The sequence below is a fragment of the Elephas maximus genome, chromosome 2 (genome assembly GCF_024166365.1).
Source record: "Elephas maximus indicus isolate mEleMax1 chromosome 2, mEleMax1 primary haplotype, whole genome shotgun sequence".
Taxonomy (NCBI): domain Eukaryota; kingdom Metazoa; phylum Chordata; class Mammalia; order Proboscidea; family Elephantidae; genus Elephas; species Elephas maximus.
This window is the reverse complement of record NC_064820.1, coordinates 123,865,293-123,886,389: the sequence shown is the minus strand read 5'-3', so window position 1 is coordinate 123,886,389 and position 21,097 is coordinate 123,865,293. Positions and strand designations below refer to the sequence as shown.

At 42.4% G+C, this 21,097-nt stretch overlaps 1 protein-coding gene across 1 annotated transcript in view; it reads right to left on the bottom strand.

Moving 5' to 3' along the window:
• Positions 1-21,097, bottom strand: part of FSTL4 (follistatin like 4) — a 495,961-nt gene that overhangs the window by 330,163 nt on the left and 144,701 nt on the right. The gene's annotated exons all lie outside the window — the stretch shown is intronic.

The following is a 21,097-nucleotide window of genomic DNA, read 5'->3' as shown; positions in this document are numbered from 1 at the left end:
GCAGAGTACAGGGTCAGTGGAAAAGAAGACCCTCAATGAGGTAGATTGACACAGCGGCTACAACAATAAGCTCAAGCATAACAATGATCGTGGGGATCGCTCAGGACCGGGCAGTGTTTCGTACTGTTGTGCATAGGGTCGCTATGAGTTGGAACTGACTCGATGGCACCTGGCAACAACAAATGTGTTTTTTTCTTATTGTAAATATATATGCAAAAAAAAACCATTTGCCATTTCAACAATCTTTACATGTACTAACATGTACAGTTCAGTGAAATTAATTATGTTCATGGTGTTGTTTAACTATCACGCTGACCCATTCCCAATATCTTCTATCACCCTTAATAGAAGCTCAGTGTCCCCTCAGCAATGAGTCCTCCTTTCCCCCTCCCTCTGCCCGCCCCTGGTAATTACTAATAAACTTTGGCCCCTATACTCTTGCCTAGTCCAGATATTTCATATAAGTAGAGTCAGATAATATTTGTCCCTTTGTGTCTGACTTATTTCACTTAGCATGTTTTCAAAGTACAATCAGCCACATTGTTCAGGTGACACTCTACTGTGAGTATTTCCCCATCTGAGCATGCAGAAGGCTTGAACACAGAACTTCTGGCTTCACTGGCCAAGTCAGGCCCTGATACTCCAACACTTGGCGCCTAACATCGCTTGACTCCCAGAGTTACTTATTTTAGGCTGATTTCACACAGCAAGTGGCAGAGTCGACGACTGACGTTGCTGCTTGTTTGGTATTCAGTTCTGTCTGCACTTGGAGCTGTCACCATCTATCCTTACAAATGACGGAGCGTGAGCCACTCTGAGGTTAAGCATCTCTCACAGGAGGTCCTAGATACACGATGGCAGGGCCCCGTCTTGGTGAACTGTTCTGCTGTCCGTCTAGCTCTGTGGCCTCGGGCAAGCTACTGCCACTGAGTCTCAGGTTTCCGTTTGTAAAATGTAAAATTCGTACCACACAGGGTTGTTGGGAGTGGTACCTTCACTGTTGATGTAAACATTTTGGCATAGTGCCTGGTCAACAGCAAGTTCTCTGTCAAGAAGACTGAGCCGTGGAAGAGGCTACTGCAACTTCTGCAGGCATTCTAGCATGTGGCACAAGGATGCCCACTCAGCATGCCTCACCATTGCAGATGGCACTCATCAGCGACAGCATTTTTCTCCCTGAACTTCTTTAATCTCTCAGACCTTCTCTGGGAACAGGGGTGGTTCAGTGGTAGAATTCTCACCTTTCATGCAGGAGACTTGAGTTCGATTCCTGGGCAATGTGCCTCATGCACAGTCACCACCCATCTGTCGGTGGAGGCTTGCGTGTTGCTGAACAGCCTTGAGGGGAGCTTCCAGACTGAGATGGATAGGAAGAAGCGCCTGGTGATGTACTTCCAAAAATCAGCCAGTGAAAACCCTATGGATCACAATGGTCAAGTCCTGTTGTGCACAGGGTGGCCATGAGTTGGGGCCCAACTCAAGAGCAAAGGACTAGCATTAGCACCTCGTGACTATTTCTGATCTACTTAAAATCCTGTGGAGAAGTGGGTTCTGCTCCTCCTCCACTGCTGTGGGCCCTCGGGCAAGTCTCCCAACTTGTGTGGGCCTCAGATTCTCCGTCTTTAGAACCAAATTGTAGATTGTTAGGTTGGAAAGGATAATCTAGCCCAACATCATCATTTTACAGATGAGAAAACTAACGTTTAAAGAGTGAAAGTGTCTTGCCTAACACAAAGATAATTAAGGGACTAGAATTCAGACTTCTTCCACAGAACTAGTGTTTTACAGATGGGAAGCTAAACTAGAATAGCAACTACCACCAATATACTTTGAACTGGTGTTTTATAATTTTGATTTTATTGATATAATTATCTGTGTTACTTAGAAGCAGTGAGAAATGAGATAACGTGTGAGAGGCCCTCTTTTTGGTAAGTAATCCGTACAGAATGTACACCTATATTCATTGCAGCATTATTCACAACAGCAAAAAATGGAAACAACCAAAGTGCCCATCATTGGATGTATGGATAAGCAAAACGTGGTACGTACATGCAATGGAATACTACGCAACCATGAAGAACAATAAGCCCATGAAGCATAACATGGATGCACTTGGAGGGCATAATGCTGAGTGAAATAAGCCAAGCACATAAGGATAAATACTGTATGATCCTTCTTTTGTAAGAAGACAAGAATATATTCATTGATAACACAACTCTAGATACTCCTCAGATATAACCAAACACCTTCCAAGATCGGTTTTCTAGGTCTGAAAGCTTAGGAGAGTAGTCTCATGGGATAACTCAGTCAATTGGCATAATATAGTTCACAAAGTTCATGTTCTGCATCCTAGTAAATGAGTAGTGTCTAAGGTCTTAAAAGCTTGTGAGCGGCCATTTAAGAGAAGACTATTGGTCTCTACCCGTCAGGAGCAAAAGAGTAAGAAGGTAACCAAAATCTCAGAGAAGAAACAAGTCTACAAGGCTGATAGTCTACACAAGCCATAGCCTCACCTACCCAGAGACTAGAAGAACTAGGTCGTATCCAGTTACGGCCATTGACTGTTCTGACCGGGAAACAATAGATCCAGGGATAGAATGGGAGAAAAATGTAGAATGAAACTCAAATTCTTAAAAAAAGATCAGACTAACTAGACCAGTTGAGATCAGGGAAGTTCCTAAGACTATCAGCCAGGAATATCCTTTAAACCTTGAATCGAAACTACCCTGAGATCATCTTTTAGTGAAATAGCAGAGTGGCACACAAAAATAAAGGATATTACCTGTAAGTAAAGTGCTGTACTAAAAAACCATCTGAATGAGACCAAAAGGTCAACATTTACTCTAAAGCAAAGATGAGAAGATAAGGGGAGAGGGAAACTACAATACTGGGAAAGGAACAACCATAACACAATTAAAGAGAATGTTGATGCATTGTGAAAAAATGTAACTAATGTCAATGAACAATTTTTGTTGAAATTGTCAAATGGGAACCTAACCTGCTTTCTAAGTTTTCACCAAAAACACAATAAAAGAAGATTAAAGAAAAAAAAGAAAAAAAAAAACGTATACAGATTGATGGATGTTGGGACATTTCTCCCCATGTGTAGGGTGGAAATCACGTGTTTATCTTTGGGTGGGAAAATGTTATTAAAAATATAGATTTGGAAGAAAAAAAGCAAATCTTTACCAATTTTCATTCTTGAGGAAAGTGAAAATATTGAATCAAAAACTTCCCTCGGGGGGTGCTGGCCTTTGAATGAGCTATGCACTGCTTCAGAAGACCCTCCTTCACCCCAATCTTGTAGGTCTCAGGATGCCCCCAGCTCCAAGTGCGGCAACTCACCCCTCCCACTGCCTCTGGACTGTTAACCCTGCTCCCGTGGGATCTGATATTCCTTCTGGAGATGATCATCTGAGATCCATGGAGCTGGGAACCTGCTCACTACCTGCTGTGGGACCTGCCCAAAAGGCCATCTTGCCAACCCGTCTTTGTGCAGAAAGCAGGAACACTACAAGGGCCACACACCAGGGGTTCAGCATAAGCAGAACTGGTTCCTCTGGAATGTGATCCCTCCTCCCTCTGGGCCCTGTACTGGCACAAGCAAAAATATAAATAAATAAACCAGTTGCCATCGAGTTGAGTTGATGGCAGTCGATGGAGACCCTGTGTGTAACAGAGTAGAACTCTGCAGGGTTTTCAATGGCTGATTTTTTGGAATTAGATTACCAGGCCTTTCCTTCAAGGCATCTCTGAGTGAATTTGAGGTCCCATCCTTTCAGTTAGCAGTCAAGCACTTAACCATTTGTGCCACCCAGTGACACAAGGCAGTAATTAGGCCCATCAGGTTCTTAAGAGAACTGCCAAACTATGTCTGAAATAAAGGTGTGGTCCTCAGTGAATCCTCTTCTATGGGAATGGCTGCTTAGCCTAGTCCACGCCAGAAACCCGATTCCTGCTCATAAATTCTCATTGCACTAAGTGTTGGCATGGAGCCAGGTGTGATGTGGAGCAAGGGAGAACTGGGTGTCTCAGGTCAACTCAATCATGTAATCATCCTATGCACGTGGCAGGTTATGCAAGAAACTTCCATAGCCGCTACCTTAGGTGGCAGAGCTGGTAGGTTTCCATTTTCTAGGTAAGAAACGCTAGAGGGTCTTCAAGATGCTGCCCAGAAAGCTGTTATCTCAGATACTGCCCACAGCTCTTGAGAGACCTTTGGGCTGAGACTCCTGAAATGTTCTTAGAAGACATACACAGAGCCATGCTCAAGGGCCAGTGTCAGGTCTGGGGAAAAACACTTCCCCTTTTACAGCACACAGTGTGGCCAATGGATAGATCATAGATCACTCCCCTTATCATCCCCATCTCCTCAGCTTCATGTTGCCCAAGGGAGCTCTCTAACTTTGCCTGCATGGCCCTGGGGATTCACAAAGAACAAGCAGTCACTCTTCATGGACATTCCATCGATGCTTATGCACATTAGCTAGGTCAATAACCTACCTCTGCCCTGAAAGCAAGACTCCAGCCTGAATCCTGCCGTGAATGACATCATCTCCTCCAGCTCATCCTTTTTGCCAGGAAATGCTTGTTTCCCTACTAACTTCGACTGCCAGGAACCAACCCATCCCAAGTTCTTAATACAAAAAATTCTCCTTTTTATCAAATTTGTTTGATCTTTTTAATCTTTATTTCACCTGCCTTTGCTTGTGTGTGCTTTCCTTATAAGCTGCCTCCCATTCTTTCTGCCTCGTTTTTTTTTTTTTTTTTTAATGTACCTGGTGCCATAGAAAATGCAGGCATGTCCTACAGTGGATGTGGTTTGCTCAGGTCTCACAGAGTATCAATAGCTGTGTGGCAAAATAATAAACGTATCTACCTCCAAACGTGTTTCCCCCCCCCAAAGGTGTTTTGACCTGTGAGTGAATAAAACACCTAGGCACATAGAAGAATGTCTGCACATAAGCCAGTCTTTAGTCTATTATCAGCCTTGCCCAAGGTTGAGGAATCTCTTAACCACTACCCACTGTCATCGATTCGATTTATGGTGGTAAAAATATTTATAACACAACATTTGACAGTTCATCATTTTTCAGGTGTACAATTTAGTGATATCAATTACATTAATCATGCTGTATAACCATCACTCATAATCATTGCCGAATTTCTGAGGTTGATGTATTTTATGAGCTCTTTTTCGAGAGGTAGATTTTGGCTGTGTTGATCCTCACTGTTGTTGTTTTCTATTAATTTCTGCTCTTGTCTTTATCATTTTCAAAGTTCTTGAGTCGAACTCTTGACTCTTTAACTTTCAACCTTTCTAATTTTCTAACCTTAAAATTTCCCTCCAGGTGTCATTTTAGCAGCATCCTACTTTGGTATGTAGTGAATTCATTATTGCTCAGTTCTAAACATTCAGTAATTTTTATAATGACTTCTGTTCTTATCCTTGAATTATTTAGAAGTATGTTTTTAAGTTTATAAATGAATGGATTTGAAGTGTGGCTTTTTGTTATTTATAGTTTTATTCCTTGTGTCAAAGAATATGGTCTATCAGTTATTTGGTATTTGCTGAAGCTTTCTTTGTGGTCTAGAACATGGCTATTTTTTTCTAATTGTATACATAAAGAGCGTTATTTTGGGTATAATTTTATATATGGTGATTAGGTTAAGCTTGTTAATTGTCATTTTCAAGCATCAATTTTTTTTTTTTTTTTTACTGATTTTCGGTTGCTTAACTGAAAGTTTTATAAAACATATGTTAAAATGAACCATTATGATTGTAGGTTTGTCAGTTTTCTCCTGTAAAGCTCCAGGCTTTGCCTTATGCGTATTTTGCAGCTGTGTTAAATGTACGTAGGTTCAGGATTGTTAGGCCTGCCCAGGAATTTGTTTCTTTTGTGCAGTAAGTCCAACATTTTTGTGCTTCAATGTATATTTTGATATTAGTGCTACTATAAAGTTTTTAAGTATTTGGTTAGTATAACTTTTTTCATCAATTTCCTTTCGTATTTTGTGTCATTACATTTAGACATGACTAAAAAATTTTTTTTTTCTTTTTTATTGTAAACAGTACACCTCTGGATTTTTAAAATTCAATCTGAAAATTGCTGCTGATTCACAGATGAGTCCAATTAAGTATTATTACTGATGTATTCAGCTATTTTTGCCATCTTATTCTGTCTATACTTTTTTCTTTGCTTTATTTTGTCTACTTCCCTGTCTTCTACTGAATTGATTATTATTTACCCAATCTCCCTTTTTCACTCTTCTGTGTTAGAAGTTACATTCTATTTTTCTTCTTTTAGAGGTTACCCTTCATTTTTTTATATGCATTTTGACTTAAAGCTTGAAGTCAAAATCTGTTATCATCTCAAATAAGAGTCATAAAAAGCTTTTGTGCTAATCATTGTCAACTCCCATCTCATATTTACACACCTCCAAATCAGTCATTTTATTATTGCTGCTTTTCTATAGTCAATGCTTGCCTACACTTATCTACACATTTGCCTATTTACACCAGTGGTTTTTTATTCCATTCTTTTCTTCCGGGTTCATCAACTTCTTCCTTAAATATATCATTTAGGAGTTCTTTCAGAAGGGTTTGTGAATGGTAACTTCTCAAATCTTTGTCAGGAAGTATCTTTGCCCCCTTTCTTGAAGAGAATTCTGAGTTGACAGCTATTTTCCCTCACGATTTGAAAGATATTATTTCTTTGCCTTCTGATATCTACTGTGGCTGATGAAACGTCTATAATTAGTAATTGTTCCTTTGCAGTTAATACTTTCTCTCTGGTTGCTTTTTATCTTTGGTATTCTGTAGGTCATTGCGATAAAATTTGTATTCATTTTGTTCAGGATATGGTGTACCTCTTAAACACAGGAATTCATATCTTTCTTTAATTTTGAATTTTTTTTAGCCATTATTCCAATGTTTCCTCTCCCCCATCCCCTCTATACTTTCTGTATGGACCACCTTATTCTTTCTTCCATATTTCTTAATTTCTCTTTTTATATTTTTCATCTCTGACTTCCTGGATTTTATCCTGGGTAATTTTCCCCAGAGCTATCCTCCAGCTCAGTAATTCTCTCTTCAGCTATGTCTAATATACTTTTAACCCATCCATTGGGTTATTAATTTTAATAACTTTAATTCCTAGAGATTCTGTCTCCAAATTTGCCTGTTTTTCCTATAATTCTTTCTTTATAATGTTCTTCATTACTACTTTTTATTATTCTATTATTTTAAACATGAGTTTTTTAATAGTCACTTTTACATTAGTCTATTACCTGAAGATTCTGGAGGAGCTAACCCTCCTGTGTATTGAGTCTGCTAACTCTTCCTTATGGCAAATTCATTATGATCTGCAATTTTATATTGTAGACTCATCTTCAGGTTTTCTTTTTCCCATATATTTTGGTAGTGGAGCTGTTCCTTTAAATGGTTTTATACTTGTTTCTTTTAGGAGTCCTAGGGGTTTCACTGATCTGGGACCTACTTTTAAGTTAATTTCTAGGTTTAGAATTTCTGTGTAGGCAGTGTAAATACAGAAGTCATACCTATATGTGGTACAAATCCCAAACATATCACAAGTTACTCACCATGTCCTGGCCCAGTAGTAAAATTTTTCTTGTTCTCATTTTCACAGAACGAACAGTTCTCCCAAATCTTGGCTTTATGTAGGGGCCTTCTGTGTTGTGCAGGCCTAGATCACACTTGCTGTCCTAGCATGAATGTTAAAAGCCCAACTACTAGGCCTATGTCTGGGTTTGATATGGCCTTCTTGCCAAACTCAGGGTGTCATGACATTAGCTCACTCACTAATCACTCCTTTTTTTGAGAGTTCTTTCTTCATTTTTGCTACCTATGAATTTCTCTTACCTTTAGGTTCAAGCATATACAGACAAACAAACCCTTTTCTCCTGGTAATACTTTATCGAGTATTTCTATATGTTTGAAGTGGGCATTGTGGAAGGGCCCCATGTCAACTCAGATTGTCGTTTTTGTCAGCCGTTGAATCTACCAGTTTCTTCCTTCAACATTTGTTTCTTCTTGAGGTAAAAACCAGCCCCTAATCAATTACTGATTCAAAGTGCCCAAAGTTAAAGAAAGGAAACAGAGCTCCAGCATGTGTAATGACAATTGCTGTGTATCAGGATATTCTAAGCACTTTAATCATATTAAGATATTTCATCCTCACAACTGCCCTAAACCAAAATAAACCATCACCGTCGAGTCGATTCTGACTCATAGTGACCCTACAGAACAGAGTAGTACTGGCCCTTAGGGTTTCCAAGATTATACTCTTCACAGGAGCAGACTGCCACATCTTTCTCCAGCAGAGCTGCTGGTGGGTTTGAACTGCCAACTTTTTGGTTAAGCAGCCGAATGCTTAGTCACTGCACCACCAGGGCTCCTTTCACAATAACCCTACAAAAAACAAAAACAAAAACCAAACCCTTTGCTGTCGAGTCAATTCCAACAGTAGAATTGCTCCATAGGGTTTCCAAAGAGCGCCTGGTGAATTTGAACTGCCTACCTTTTGGTTGGGAGCCCTAGCTCTTAACTACTATGCTACCAGGTTTTCCTAACCCTACAAGGTAGATATGATTGTCCATTTAACAATCAAGGAAACTGAGGAACAGAGAAGTTAAACATACACACCAGCTATGTGTTTAGTAACATCTAAACATCAGCAGAAAGGAAAGATAAAGGGAAGACATTTCTATTTCCCCTGGAGTCTGGGATGATGGAAGATTTCACGTGTGACAGTTTTGTAACTTTTATCTGCCACTATGTCCTAAAACTGGGTTATCCTGCCTAAGGTGATACTTTTTGGATTGTCTTTTTTATAACATTGTGTTATACAAATGTGTGATTTAATTTCCTTGAAAGCTTTCCAAGTCCAGCATTATATAGCAGTGAGTTCACTGAATTGTCAGTGTCATTACTAATGTCTCTAGTAGATATTAACACAAATGAATCTTGTGCTTGAAACATATTTGTAGACATTTTTGGATACCCAGGCAGCGTAGAACACACTGAGAGGCAGTCATTTTTGTAGATAAAGTGTTCAACAACTGTGTCCTTAGACCTTATGGGATTCCTAGCATAGATTTTTATCAACTTTACCTGAATTCCACTGGGCCAAGCTATATCTAAAAAAACGTGAAATTCTGATGTCCCTTTGAAGAGCATGGCCTGGTTTATGCACACATTTATTTCAGTTACAAACATTAAAGGAGGCGGCCCATAGCCTGCGTGCTGAGGAGACCCGCTAGTGTGGCTTTCATCTTTATCACACCCCTCCTGAGTGCAGCAAAACTCGCATTCCAAGGCATTTTATGCAAATGCTTTTATCATGGGGAAAATGAACTGTTTTTTTTTTTTTCCCCTCCTCTCCAGGAAACATAGGTTACTTTTAGTAAATATTTTGACTGGTGAGGCTGTAAACAACTGTCTCCATTCTGAAGCAGAAAACCAAACATACCATTGTTGAATAAACAAAATGAGCTGTATGCTTTCTGCATTGACCCATGGCATTCTGACAGGAACCTGTCCAGGGAAACAAGCAGCCAGAAACATTGATGAGAAGGATCAACACCAATTCTAGCCCACTTAAAACTGGTTGGAAATGAGAGATTGCAGCTCATAGGAGAGATGGGAGACATGGCTATTAATAAGCAAGGCTGAGATTTCACCAGGTCTTGTGTGGTAGGAAGGCAAGGCTGGGCAGATGGGGAGGTCTGACCCTCAGAGAACCTCTGTGACTAGCCTGCTGGCTATAGATCATGACCATGAATCCAAGGAGCAAGGATCCCTGAGATGGAGTGGTAGCACCTAGAAGGTAGTCGTTCCTATCAGTGGAGGGACATGAAATGAAACAGGAGTCTCAACCCCTGGGCAGTAACTGAAAAATCATGCCCTAAAATTGGTATATTTGTGGATATCTCTAAGGGTATAAGCAAATAGTCCAAACAACTGAGATTAAGCCCTTTACGTGGCAAAACTTGCTTTATTCTAAGTTTAATCACTTTGGATAGAGTGCCTTTTCTAGGGCATTGTACAGTTCTAGCCTCTGTACACTGAGAGAACCGAATAGCCTCTGGGGCTTTTTGGAGAAGTCAGGATCATCACAGTGAATGGCAATGATTAGCCTGTGTTCTGCTCCTGGAACTATCCCAGGGCCTAATGAGGAATGGGAGGGTGGTTTGGACCAACCCTGCAAAAAACTCATGGCCTCCTCTCCACTTGTGCAGTTTGCTGTGAGCTCCCATCTGTCCCTGCACTGTGGCCAACATCTGCCCCTGGCAGCTCCTTTCCTGCATTTCATTGTTCACGGGCTGTGGAACCAGAAAACCAGGGGTGTTAGAACTGCATCTGAAGCAGGAGATTCAGGGCCCTGAGAGAGGCAAACATGAGTGTGAATGCACGGTCTGTGGCTGTGGGCAGCTCAGGGGTCTCCTGGGCCCCTTCTGTGTTCAGAGCGCTCTGAGGTTGAAGAGCAGCAGACCTCATGTGCTGCTGCTCTGCCGCTGGGAGCAAGAAGGACCAATGCCACCTGTTGCATGTAACTTCAGATTCCACCCTCCTGACCACTCATTTCAATCTGTACCATCATTTTCTATAATATATGCCATGAAATCCAAAACCATCTATACCTAATTTCTTTAAGTTGTGCAAAATAAAGGGGTGGGGGTAATGAACTATTTACAAGTGCAAACATTCAAACAAACAAAGCAACCTTTCCAAAATGTCAACCTAGGAAAAGAGGACATGCTGCTGTCTGTGTGTTCTGCTCTTGGCTCTCTCTCTCATGCTACCCCCTTCCAGAGCCCAGGTCTGTAGCTGCCTAAGGTCTAAGATGAAAAGCCACAACAGGTTCTGCTTCTCCTCTAAACATGGCCACGTGGCCCTCCCCTCAAAGGAATCTCAGGGAGCCCTGGGACCTATGTCACAGGTGAAGATCTGTATTCACTGAATGAGGGCCTAGGCCACACCAGAACCCAGGAGGGAAGCCTCCCTATCTTCTCTCACGTGGTGTCTCTGGTCGCAGTACACGCAGATGGCCCACAACAGAAGTGATGATGAGCCCTCCACAGGAAATGTACGTGGAAAGATGCACAGCAAGAAAATCCATACTACCCACTGCCTGCCTTTGCCCAACTCTCAGGTCTGTCCCAGAGGACGAGAGGATCCACGGGAGACAAACACCACTTTTTGTTTTTTTGGTAGATACATTTTTTAAAAAATAATTTTTATTGTGCTTTAAATGAAAGTTTACAAATTAAGTCAGTCTCTCACACAAAAACTTGTGTACACCTTGCTACACACTCCCAATTACTCTCTAAGACAGCCTGCTCTCTCCCTCCACTCTCTCTTTTCGTATCCATTTCGCCAGCTTCTAACCCCCTCAACCTTCTCATCTCCTCTCCAGGCAGGAGATGCCAACATAGTCTCAAATGTCCACCTGATCCAAGAAGCTCACTCCTCACCAGCATCCCTCTCCAACCCATTGTCCAGTCCAATCCCTGTCTGAAGAGTTGGCTTTGGGAATGGTTCCTGTCCTGGGCCAACATAAGGTCTGGGGGCCATGATCACTGGGGTCCTTCTAGTCTCAGTCAGACCATTAAGTCTGGTCTTTTTAGGAGAATTTGGGGTCTGCATCCCACCGCTCTCTTGCTCCCTCAGGGATTCTGTTGTGTTCCCTGTCAGGGCAGTCATCGGTTGTAGCCAGGCACCATCTAGTTCTTCCGGTCTCAGGATGATGTAGTCTCTGGCTCATGTGGCCCTTTCTGACTCTTGGGCTCATAATTACATTGTGTCCTTGGTGTTCTTCATTCTTCTTTGATCCAGGTGGGTTGAGACTCACTGATACATCTTAGATGGCTGCTTGCTAGCATTTAAGATCCCAGACACCACTCTTCAAAGTGGGATGCACCCCTCTAACCACTTAGTGGGACTCAGCAGAGGCACCTTCTGGGTAAATGTTTCTATGTAAATATCTTTCCTTTAAGTTCTAGCTATCCCGGGAGAATCTCCTATTGTCTTAGTCATCAAGTGGATGGCTTTAACAAAGAGAAGTTTATTTCTTCACAATAAAGTAGGTTAAAAGTCCAAATTCAGGGCGTTGGCTCCAGGGGGAAGTCTTTCTTTCACTGCCAGCCTTCTCATCAATCTCCCCCCAGACTAGGAGCTTCTCTGTGCAAGGGCCCCAGGGCCAAAGGACTTACTCTGCTCCCAGCACTGCTTTCTTGGTGGTATGAGGTCCCCCCTCTCTGCTTGCTTCCCTTTCCTTTTTATCTCTTGAGAGATAAAGGTGATGCAGGCTATACCCCAGGAAAACTCCCTTTACATTGGATCAGGAATGTGACCTGGGTAAGGGTGTTACAATCCCACCCTAATCCTCTTTAAGATAAAATTACAATCACAAAATGAAGGACAACCACACAATACTGGAAATCATGGCCCAGCCAAATTGATACACACGTTTTTTGGGGAAAAATTCAATGCATGACACCTATTTAAAAAAAATTTTTTTTAATCCCAAAACCATATCCTATTTTGCCTTACATTTAAAGGCCAAGGGGAAAAAAAAAAAAAAAACAGTGGGCAGGACAGGCAGACCCAGGGACTTCTCTGGGGAGAGGCAAATTCATGCCTCTCCATATGAATCTTGTGCTAACTTTATTGCAGATGTTGGACGTCAGCACATTGTAGATTCCAGCTCCAGGCAGAGGCTTTCAGCATCCTCACTCCTGTCTGCCTGCCTTTTTGCCTGCTGAGAGCCACAGATTCTGGGTTTGATAGAGACCAGGCCCTCCTTTCTCTCCAGATCAAGGGGTCACGTTCCTCATGACTGGATATTAGGGAAAAGAGGCCTGAGGAACTGGGTGAAGACAAGCCTTCAGGCTGCCTGGGCTCAGGCTGAGGAGGGAGCTGAGGCTTCTTCCCCTGCCCCTCAGGCATAAAACAACAGTAAGAATGTCAGTAGCTGTGGCTACCATTATTTGGTGTGTACTATGTGTTATGTGGTGTTTTAAGTGCTTTACATATATTATTTGGATTTCCACCACATGTCTATGAGGTAGGCTTTATCATACCCATTTACAGAAGAGGGAAGTCAAAGAAAGTGACCATGCCAAGCTCACACAGCCACCTAAGTGGCAGAACCAGAATGGGAACTCAGATCTGAGGCCAGAGCAACCTCTAGGGAAAGCTCCTCCTTAGTGAGGAGGGAGCATCTTGGTTAGTCCTGAGGTGGACCAATGGCCTCAGAGCTGGGCTCAGCTCAAGGTGCCTGTGAAGGCTGGGTACAGTGGAAGAGATTTCCACTTTCTTCCACTAACATGTATCTTACTTGTTTAGGGGAAATGCCTACACAGTCACCATGCATGGATGTCTGGGAGAGAACATAGGAACCCCTTGGATCCCCAAAGCTCACTTATGTTTTCAACATCATCAAATTATAAACACACAAAGACACACAGACACAGACACACAGACACACACAGACACACACACACACACACACAGTGCCTTTGCATGCTACTACACTACTTGTGCGCACAGGTAATTTTCTAAATATTTAACACCTGGTCTGGCATGAGCAGTGTTCTGAATTGTGTCCCCTAAAAATAATTTTGGAAACCTAACCCCTATACCTGTGGATGTAACCCTGATTAGAAATAGGATTTTCTTTGTAATGTTAATTAGGTCATTGTTATGGACTGAATTGTGTCCCCCCAAAATATGTATTGTAAATTTTAATCTCTATATGCCTGTGGCTATAATCTCATTTGGAAATAGGTTGTCTTCGTTATGTTAATGAGGCAGGATTAGAGTAGGGTATATCTTGAGTCAATCTTTTTTGACATATAAAGTGTGCAGAGCAGAGATGGAGGAAGAGAGATGCCAGGCCACCTGAAGATTACCCAGGAGCAGAATCTCAAAAAGAGACAAGGGCCTTCCTAACCAGAACTGACAAAGACAAAAAGCCTTCCCCTAGAGCCGGCCCCCTGAATTCATACTTAATAGCCTCCTAAACTGTGAGAAAAAAAATTTCTATTTGTAAAAGTCATCCACTTGTGGTGTTTCTGTTATAACAGCACTAGGTGACGACAAGTAGGGTGGGTTCTAATTTTAATCACATCTGAGTTATAAAAGAACAGATTAAATACAGACACATGAACACACAGGGCAAGACAGTTGCCATGTGAGGACTGTCTACAAGCCAAGTAACCAAGGTATTCTTGGGACTACTGACAAGAAAAGAATAGACATGGCCAAGACCCCAATTTGGACTTGACACCTCCAGAACTATGAGAAAATAATTTCTGTTCTTTAGAGCTACCCTTTTTTGGTATTTCTGTTATAGCAGCACTGGGTAACTAAGACAGTCATACACAAGTAGGGCAGGTTCTAATTCTAATCACATCCAAACTATAAAAAGAGCAGATTAATGAATACAGACACAGGCATGCATTAGAAAAAAAAAAAATGCATAGGGGAAGACAAATGCCATGTGAGGATTGTCTAGAAGTCAAGTAACCAAGGAATTCCTGTGGTTACCGGTAAGGAAGGAAGGAATAGACACGACCAAAGGACGCTGATTTGTACTTTTAGCCTCCAGAGCTCTAGGATAACACTATTCAGCTATATGCATCCCCTCCCTAATAGAATCAGCTTTGTTCTTCCCCGAAGCATGCTGGGGATGAATTCGAGATGGACTCGGGCTAAGGTACAAGGCTGGGAGTGGCATGACTGGGTCAGCAGCCAAGGCCAAAGAATGTCTTAGCAACAAGAAGGAAAACATCTAGGCCTGGGCGTGAAGTCCCTGGGAACACTGACCGCCCAAGGACGTGGAAGAAAACAATGAGTCTTGGTCCCAACTGGAATGGTATATAGGCTTGGGTCCCTTGCTAGGTGGTTGCGGAAAATTCTCCAGCTGGCCACCACCGGAGAGCAGCTGCTTGCCTGTGTTAGTAAGTTCCCCTGAACTCATGAATCCGGAAAGGGCTACGTTTCAGTTCTTCAGATTATCTGCCAGGACACACAGCAAGGGTCTTTCCTTGCTAGGGCTGTCCCCTGACAAGAACTATGACAAAATAAATTTCTGATCTTTAAGGCCACCCTTTTGTGATATTTCTGTTACAGCAGCACTAACTAAACAAGCAGTGTTCAGTCAGAATGCATCACAGCCACAAACGCCTAGTTCAGCCAAATGGTGGCATCCTGACTGAATGCCAGCCCTTTTCATGGCCATGTTTAAAAACCACACACAGGTGATCTGCCAAGCAGCTCCTACTGCACCCCTGTCTAATCTGGTTCTTGGACAGTAAGGTTAATCACAGGCCAAGCTTTGGCTTAAGTCTCTGGAGGGATGTATCCATTTGAACAGAGCTGGCTCATTGTCATCCATATCACTGGGTCCTGAAAAGGCCTGGGAAGCATGGGGGATTTCCGTGGTAACACAGAGGGGAAGGCTTTTATTTCATTGTGGGTTCAAGCAAAAGTCAGGCTTCCACAACTGACTGGGGATATGGGGTTGGGGTATCCACTGATGACCCATAATTGCAATTACCAAACCGCTTCCCAAAATTCAAACACAGGAATGAAACAACTTCCTGGGGTTTCAGCTCACCTTAAATTTGTTTTTTGTAACAGTGACAACTTATATTTGCTTCAGTGAAGCACATTCTTACATGATTGCAAATCCCTTCTGTGACTGAGCATGGGCTCAACTGATTAATCCAGTGCCAGGGATTTGAAACCCCTTCTGTGTTGCCAAGGCCACACCATCATATGCCTCTCTCTCAGCCATCAGAAGTGTTCCTCGGCACCTCAGTCAGCAACAATCACTACCCACCCCTGCCTCCCAAGGCACACATTTGAGCTTGGTTATGAGATCCTATAAAGGCAGGACCTAAATTCTGCCTTATATTTTGTTTTACATTTATTTATTCCATATATCAATATGTATTTATGCCCACTCTGTGCAAGTCTTGAGAAGCCCTGATGGCAAAGTGTTTAAAGTGCTTAGCTGCTAACCGAATGGTAGGCAGTTTGAACCCGCCAGCTGCTCTTCAGGAGAAAGATGTGGCAGTATGCTTTTGTAAAGATTGCAGCCTTGGAAACCCTATGGGGCAGTTCTATTCAGTCCTATGTGGTTGCTATGAGTTGGAATCAACTCGAAAGCAATTGGTTTTGTTTTGATCTTTTTTCTGTGCAAGTCATATTTTTACAACTAGACTATAGGGGCTACAAACCATGCTTCATATTTACTTTTTATCACTTTTCATGGGCGAGCAAAAGGCTGGGGATACAAAAATAACACTTACGTTATTTTTGTTGTTGTTAGGTGCCATCGAGTCAATTCCGATGGATAGTGACCCTACGTACAGCAGAACAAAACACTGCCCGGTCCTGCGCCGTCCTCATGATTGTTGTTGTGCTTGAGCCCATTGAATCCACTGTTGCAGCCACTGTGTCAGTCCATCTTATTGAGGGTCTTCCTCTTTTCTGCTAACTCTGTGCTTTACCAAGCATGATGTCCTTCTCCAGGGACTAATCCCTCCTTACAACATGTCCAAAATATGTGAGACACAGTCTTGCCATCCTTGCTTCTAAGAACATTCTGGCTGTACTTCTTCCAAGATAGATTTGTTCGTTCTTTTGGCAGTCCATGGTATATTCAATATTCTTCGCCAACACAATTCAAAGGCGTCAACTCTTCTTTGGTCTTCCTTATGCATCATCCATCTCTCACATGCATATGAGGTGATTGAAAACACCAAGGCTTGGGTCAGATGAATCTTTGTCTTTAAAGTGACATCTATAAACACAGAGTTGAACAAATATTTGTCTGCTACAAGAAGAGAGAGTGAGTTCCAAAGGGTCCCATGTTGAGTTGAATGGTTTTTTATCTTATGGGTCATGTTCTCCATCATTCTCCCCACAGCCTCCACACTTTCACTTCTATGAATTTGTCTGATCCTCTCAACCTCCCTGGAAGAGAGGCAGAGTAAGATGCCGAGTTTTCACTTTGCAGATAAAGACTTGATTTTCCTGGCAGTGAGCTGAGCCATCCTGGTTTCATACACGAATAACGATGACGAGATAGGAACGTATGTTTACTGATCCCTGGCCTTGGGCTCTTCACATAGCATGACTCTGCCTTTAAACAAGGAGTTAATAAGACCAAGGTGGTGGATAAAAGTCCTTCCTTAGAAGACACCCTTCCTCATCCTGCCTTCACAGAACGGCCCATAATGCAAAGGTTTGATCCCAAAGGGCCTATGTTGGAGCAGACATGAAGGAAACTTTGTCTCAGCAGCATAAGGCCCAGTCTCCTGACTCTGGCAGTGTCAGATCATCTTGCGAGCAAAGATTAGTATGCAAAACCATAAAATTATAAAGGTGTTCATTTTCTAAGCTTGCACTATCAGGCTATTTTACAAAATAGCTGTGTTTAAAAAAAAAAAAAAAAGAAAAAAATCCAACTGATTAACGTGTTAACCTTTGAGGATATAAAAGCCAAGAAAATAACCAAACCCATTTCCAAAAATGATTTCCTAATGACTAATTCTACTCTCTAACCTTTCTGGGTAAAGTAGATGATCATATGATAAGTTAGCATAATTAAATTCTCCAAAGGAAATGGCCCAGAAGAGAGCAAACTGGACACACAGTGGGAAGCCATTCAGCTTTCAAGGTTCCTATAAAACAGATACCAACAGGACTCCTGTTTCTTCCATAAAAATGTGTGCTTTAACTTCTGAATTTGTTTGACATCCCTAAGAGGGGGAGTTAAAAGGGAGTGGTGCAGTGGTTAAGCGCTCGGCTGCGAGCTGAAAGGTTGGTGGTTCGAACCTACAAGTTGTTCTGTGGGAGAAAGATGTGGCAGTCTGCTTCTGTAAAGATTACATACAGCCTCGGATACCCTATGGGGCATTTCTACTTTGTCCTATAGGTTCTCTCTGAGTGAGAATTGACTTGACAGTGATGGGTTTGGTTTTTGGTTTGAGTGCTGTGTAATATCAGCCAGCTGCAGATGGAACCTGGCCATCACTCACAGTGGGAAGCGTGCTCCTGGTGAAGATAAAAAGGGAGGGCAGGCCGCAAATAGGTGGGCACGGAATGGAAGTCTTCAGCCTGCACAAATGCACCTCCAGGGGAGCAGCAGAGAAGGCTGCAGTGGTGGACAAGGAAGAAATAACATCTTCCAACCAAAACCACACGAACGAGAACGGGAAGCAATTTGTTACACGCTTTACAACTTTGAGAAAAAAAGAAAACTTTCCTTTGCTGATGACTGGAGCAAAAAATTGGTCATGTTTGAAGAAAGGGACAGTTCTTTCTTATTACTGTGTCTAGACCAACCAACTAATCAGCTCAGGCAGTAAGTCTCCACTGAGCCTGGCCCATGGGCGAGAGAACAGCACAGCCCACGAAGAAACCCTGCTTGTGGAGGCAGACACAAACTTAGACTGGGAGGAAGGAGGAGCAGATTGACCTGAGGTCATCCAAGGAGGGGCCATGGATGACAGGCGGCCTCTTTTTAGGTAGATCAGCAGATGAGACAATTCTCAAGTGGCACACTTGAAGACTGTGGTATGTAGGATTCTAAAAATGTCCCCCTCCCAATATTCCATGCCCTAATCCCTGGAACCTGTATGTATGATGAGATATCATTCTTGTGATTATGTATGTTATATGACATGGATAGTAGACCTCAAGAAAGATTATTCCAGAAGGACTGACCTAATCACACAAGCTCTTAAAAGTAGAGAACTTTCTCCTGCTGATGGCAGAGAAGTCAGAGAGATTGTAAGCGCAAGGAGGACATGCCATTGTTGATTTGACGATGCAGGGGCCCAGGTAAGAAGGAAAGCAGGTGGCCTCTGGGAATAGAGTGTGGCCCCTAGCTAACAGCCAGTAAGAAAATAGGGACCTCATTCTACTGTCACAAGGAACTGAATTCTCCCAACAAATTGAATGAACTTGGAAGTGCATTTTTTCCCCAGAGCCTGCAACTGGCCAACACCTTGATTTTGGCTTATGAGAACCTAAACAGACAATCCAGATAATCTCACATAGACTCCTGACCTACAGAAACTTCGAGATAATAAATTCATGTTGTTTTAAGTTGATAAGTTTGTGGTAAATTGTTATAGCAACAAATAAAACTTAATACTGAGACTGAACAAGTTCAATGTCTCAACACGTCATTTGCTGACTCCCTCTTTCACAGAAGGGGCTGGTTTTTTAGAACAAAATCAGAGACCTTAAAAAGAGAGATTAAAATGGTCACAGATAACTACATAACCTTCTCAGATTCCAGTGGCAATAACCCACAAGATAGCTCTGCAAACAAAGACAGATGTTGTTCACCATGGTGACGTGCTGGTAAATTTCAACCACTGGCTCTCCAGGACTGGGGGTGGGGTGGGTGGGGGTGACCTAATTTGTAGAATTTGCCGATTTCCATAGTGTGAATATTGCTGTCATGGCCAATTTTAAACAACAGGCGCACAAAATTCCTGAAAATTTTACTATGGGCTCTCGGGATCCAGTATGAGCTGGCCCCAGCCCACCACTGGGACTTGTAAAGCAAAATGGAGAGGCATTTGTCTGGAAGGAATGCAGGGAGGTTTGCACTCAGGTACAGAGGAGGTCCATCCCCAAATGTACCCAGCCTCAAAGGTTCTGGCTTTCCAGGCCCTGTCCTCAGCCTCTTCTCTTTGGAGTTTACCCTCTTGCTCTGGACTATTCCAGCCACTCATGGCTTCTTTTGCCATCCACATGCTATTGAGTCCCAAATCTTTATCTTCAGCTCCCTTTGTTGAGCTCCAGCCCTACATGGCCAACAGCCTACTTGCTATCGCCTCTCCCACAGGTGGAAACCCTGGTGGTGTAGTGGTTAAGAGCTACTGCTGCTAACCAAAAAGGTCAGCAGTTTGAATCCACCAGGAGCTCCTTGGAAACCTTATAAGGCAGTTCTACTCTGTCCTATAGGGTTGCTATGAGTTGGAATTGACTCAACTGCAATGGGTTTGGTTTTTTTGTTCTCTCCCACAGGTATATCCAACTTAAGATGTCTAAACTGGGGTCTGTCATCTATTCAGAGAGCTGGTTCTTCTTCAGAGTTCTCCATCTCAGTGTCTAGTGGCTCCATCTGAGTTGCAAAAGGCAGAAATCTAAGAATCATCCTTGATGCTTTATTCTTTCTCACTTTCCGTAACCTGTAAGTCACCATATCTGATCAATGTTCTCCTCAAACATCTCTAGAGTCCACCTGCTTCTCCCATCTCTGCAGCCATCACTCTATCACAAACCACTGGCACTGCTCTTCTAGATTATTATATTGGCCTCCTAACTTGACTCCTCACAGCTACTCTTGCCCTGCCCCCCAGAATCCATTCTTTACAACAGAACAATCCTCTAAAACTGTAAATCTGATCAAGTCACATCCCTGATTAAAATCCTTTGATGGCTTCCCATTGCTTTTAAGACAAACCAACATCCTTAGCTGGGCTCTGTGTGGTCTAGTTCCTGCCTATGTCTCCTGTGTCATCTTTGCCACTCACTCCCTTGCTCTCTAAGCCACACTGGCTTCTCTTGGCTCCCCCAGAGCTCTTATCTTCCTTTTTCTCTTCTCCTGGCTCTCTTGTCTAGACAACCCTCACCCAGCTGTCAGATCTTGGCATTAATGCCACTTCCTCAGGAAAGTCATTCAGATTCCCCAGGCTAGGTCAGGTGCCCACAGCTCCCTGTACTACTTCTTCATCACTCTTATCACAATTGTAATCAAATAATTATTGGTTCAAGTATTTATTTAATGCCTGCTCTCACCCCTTGAATGTAAGCCCAATGAGGGTAAGGTCCCTGTAGGTCTAGTCTTTGCTGTATCCTTACAGTAATATATGGCCTCTTTGTATACAGATGCAGAATATATTTTTTAAATAGAAATGAATGGAAAACGTTAAGTGAAAAAAATCAGGTTACAGAACGAAATATAGGAAGACCTTAATTTCATAAAAATAACAGACACGTAAATGCATTAAGAGAGAATACCACTACCAACTTCTGTTGAAT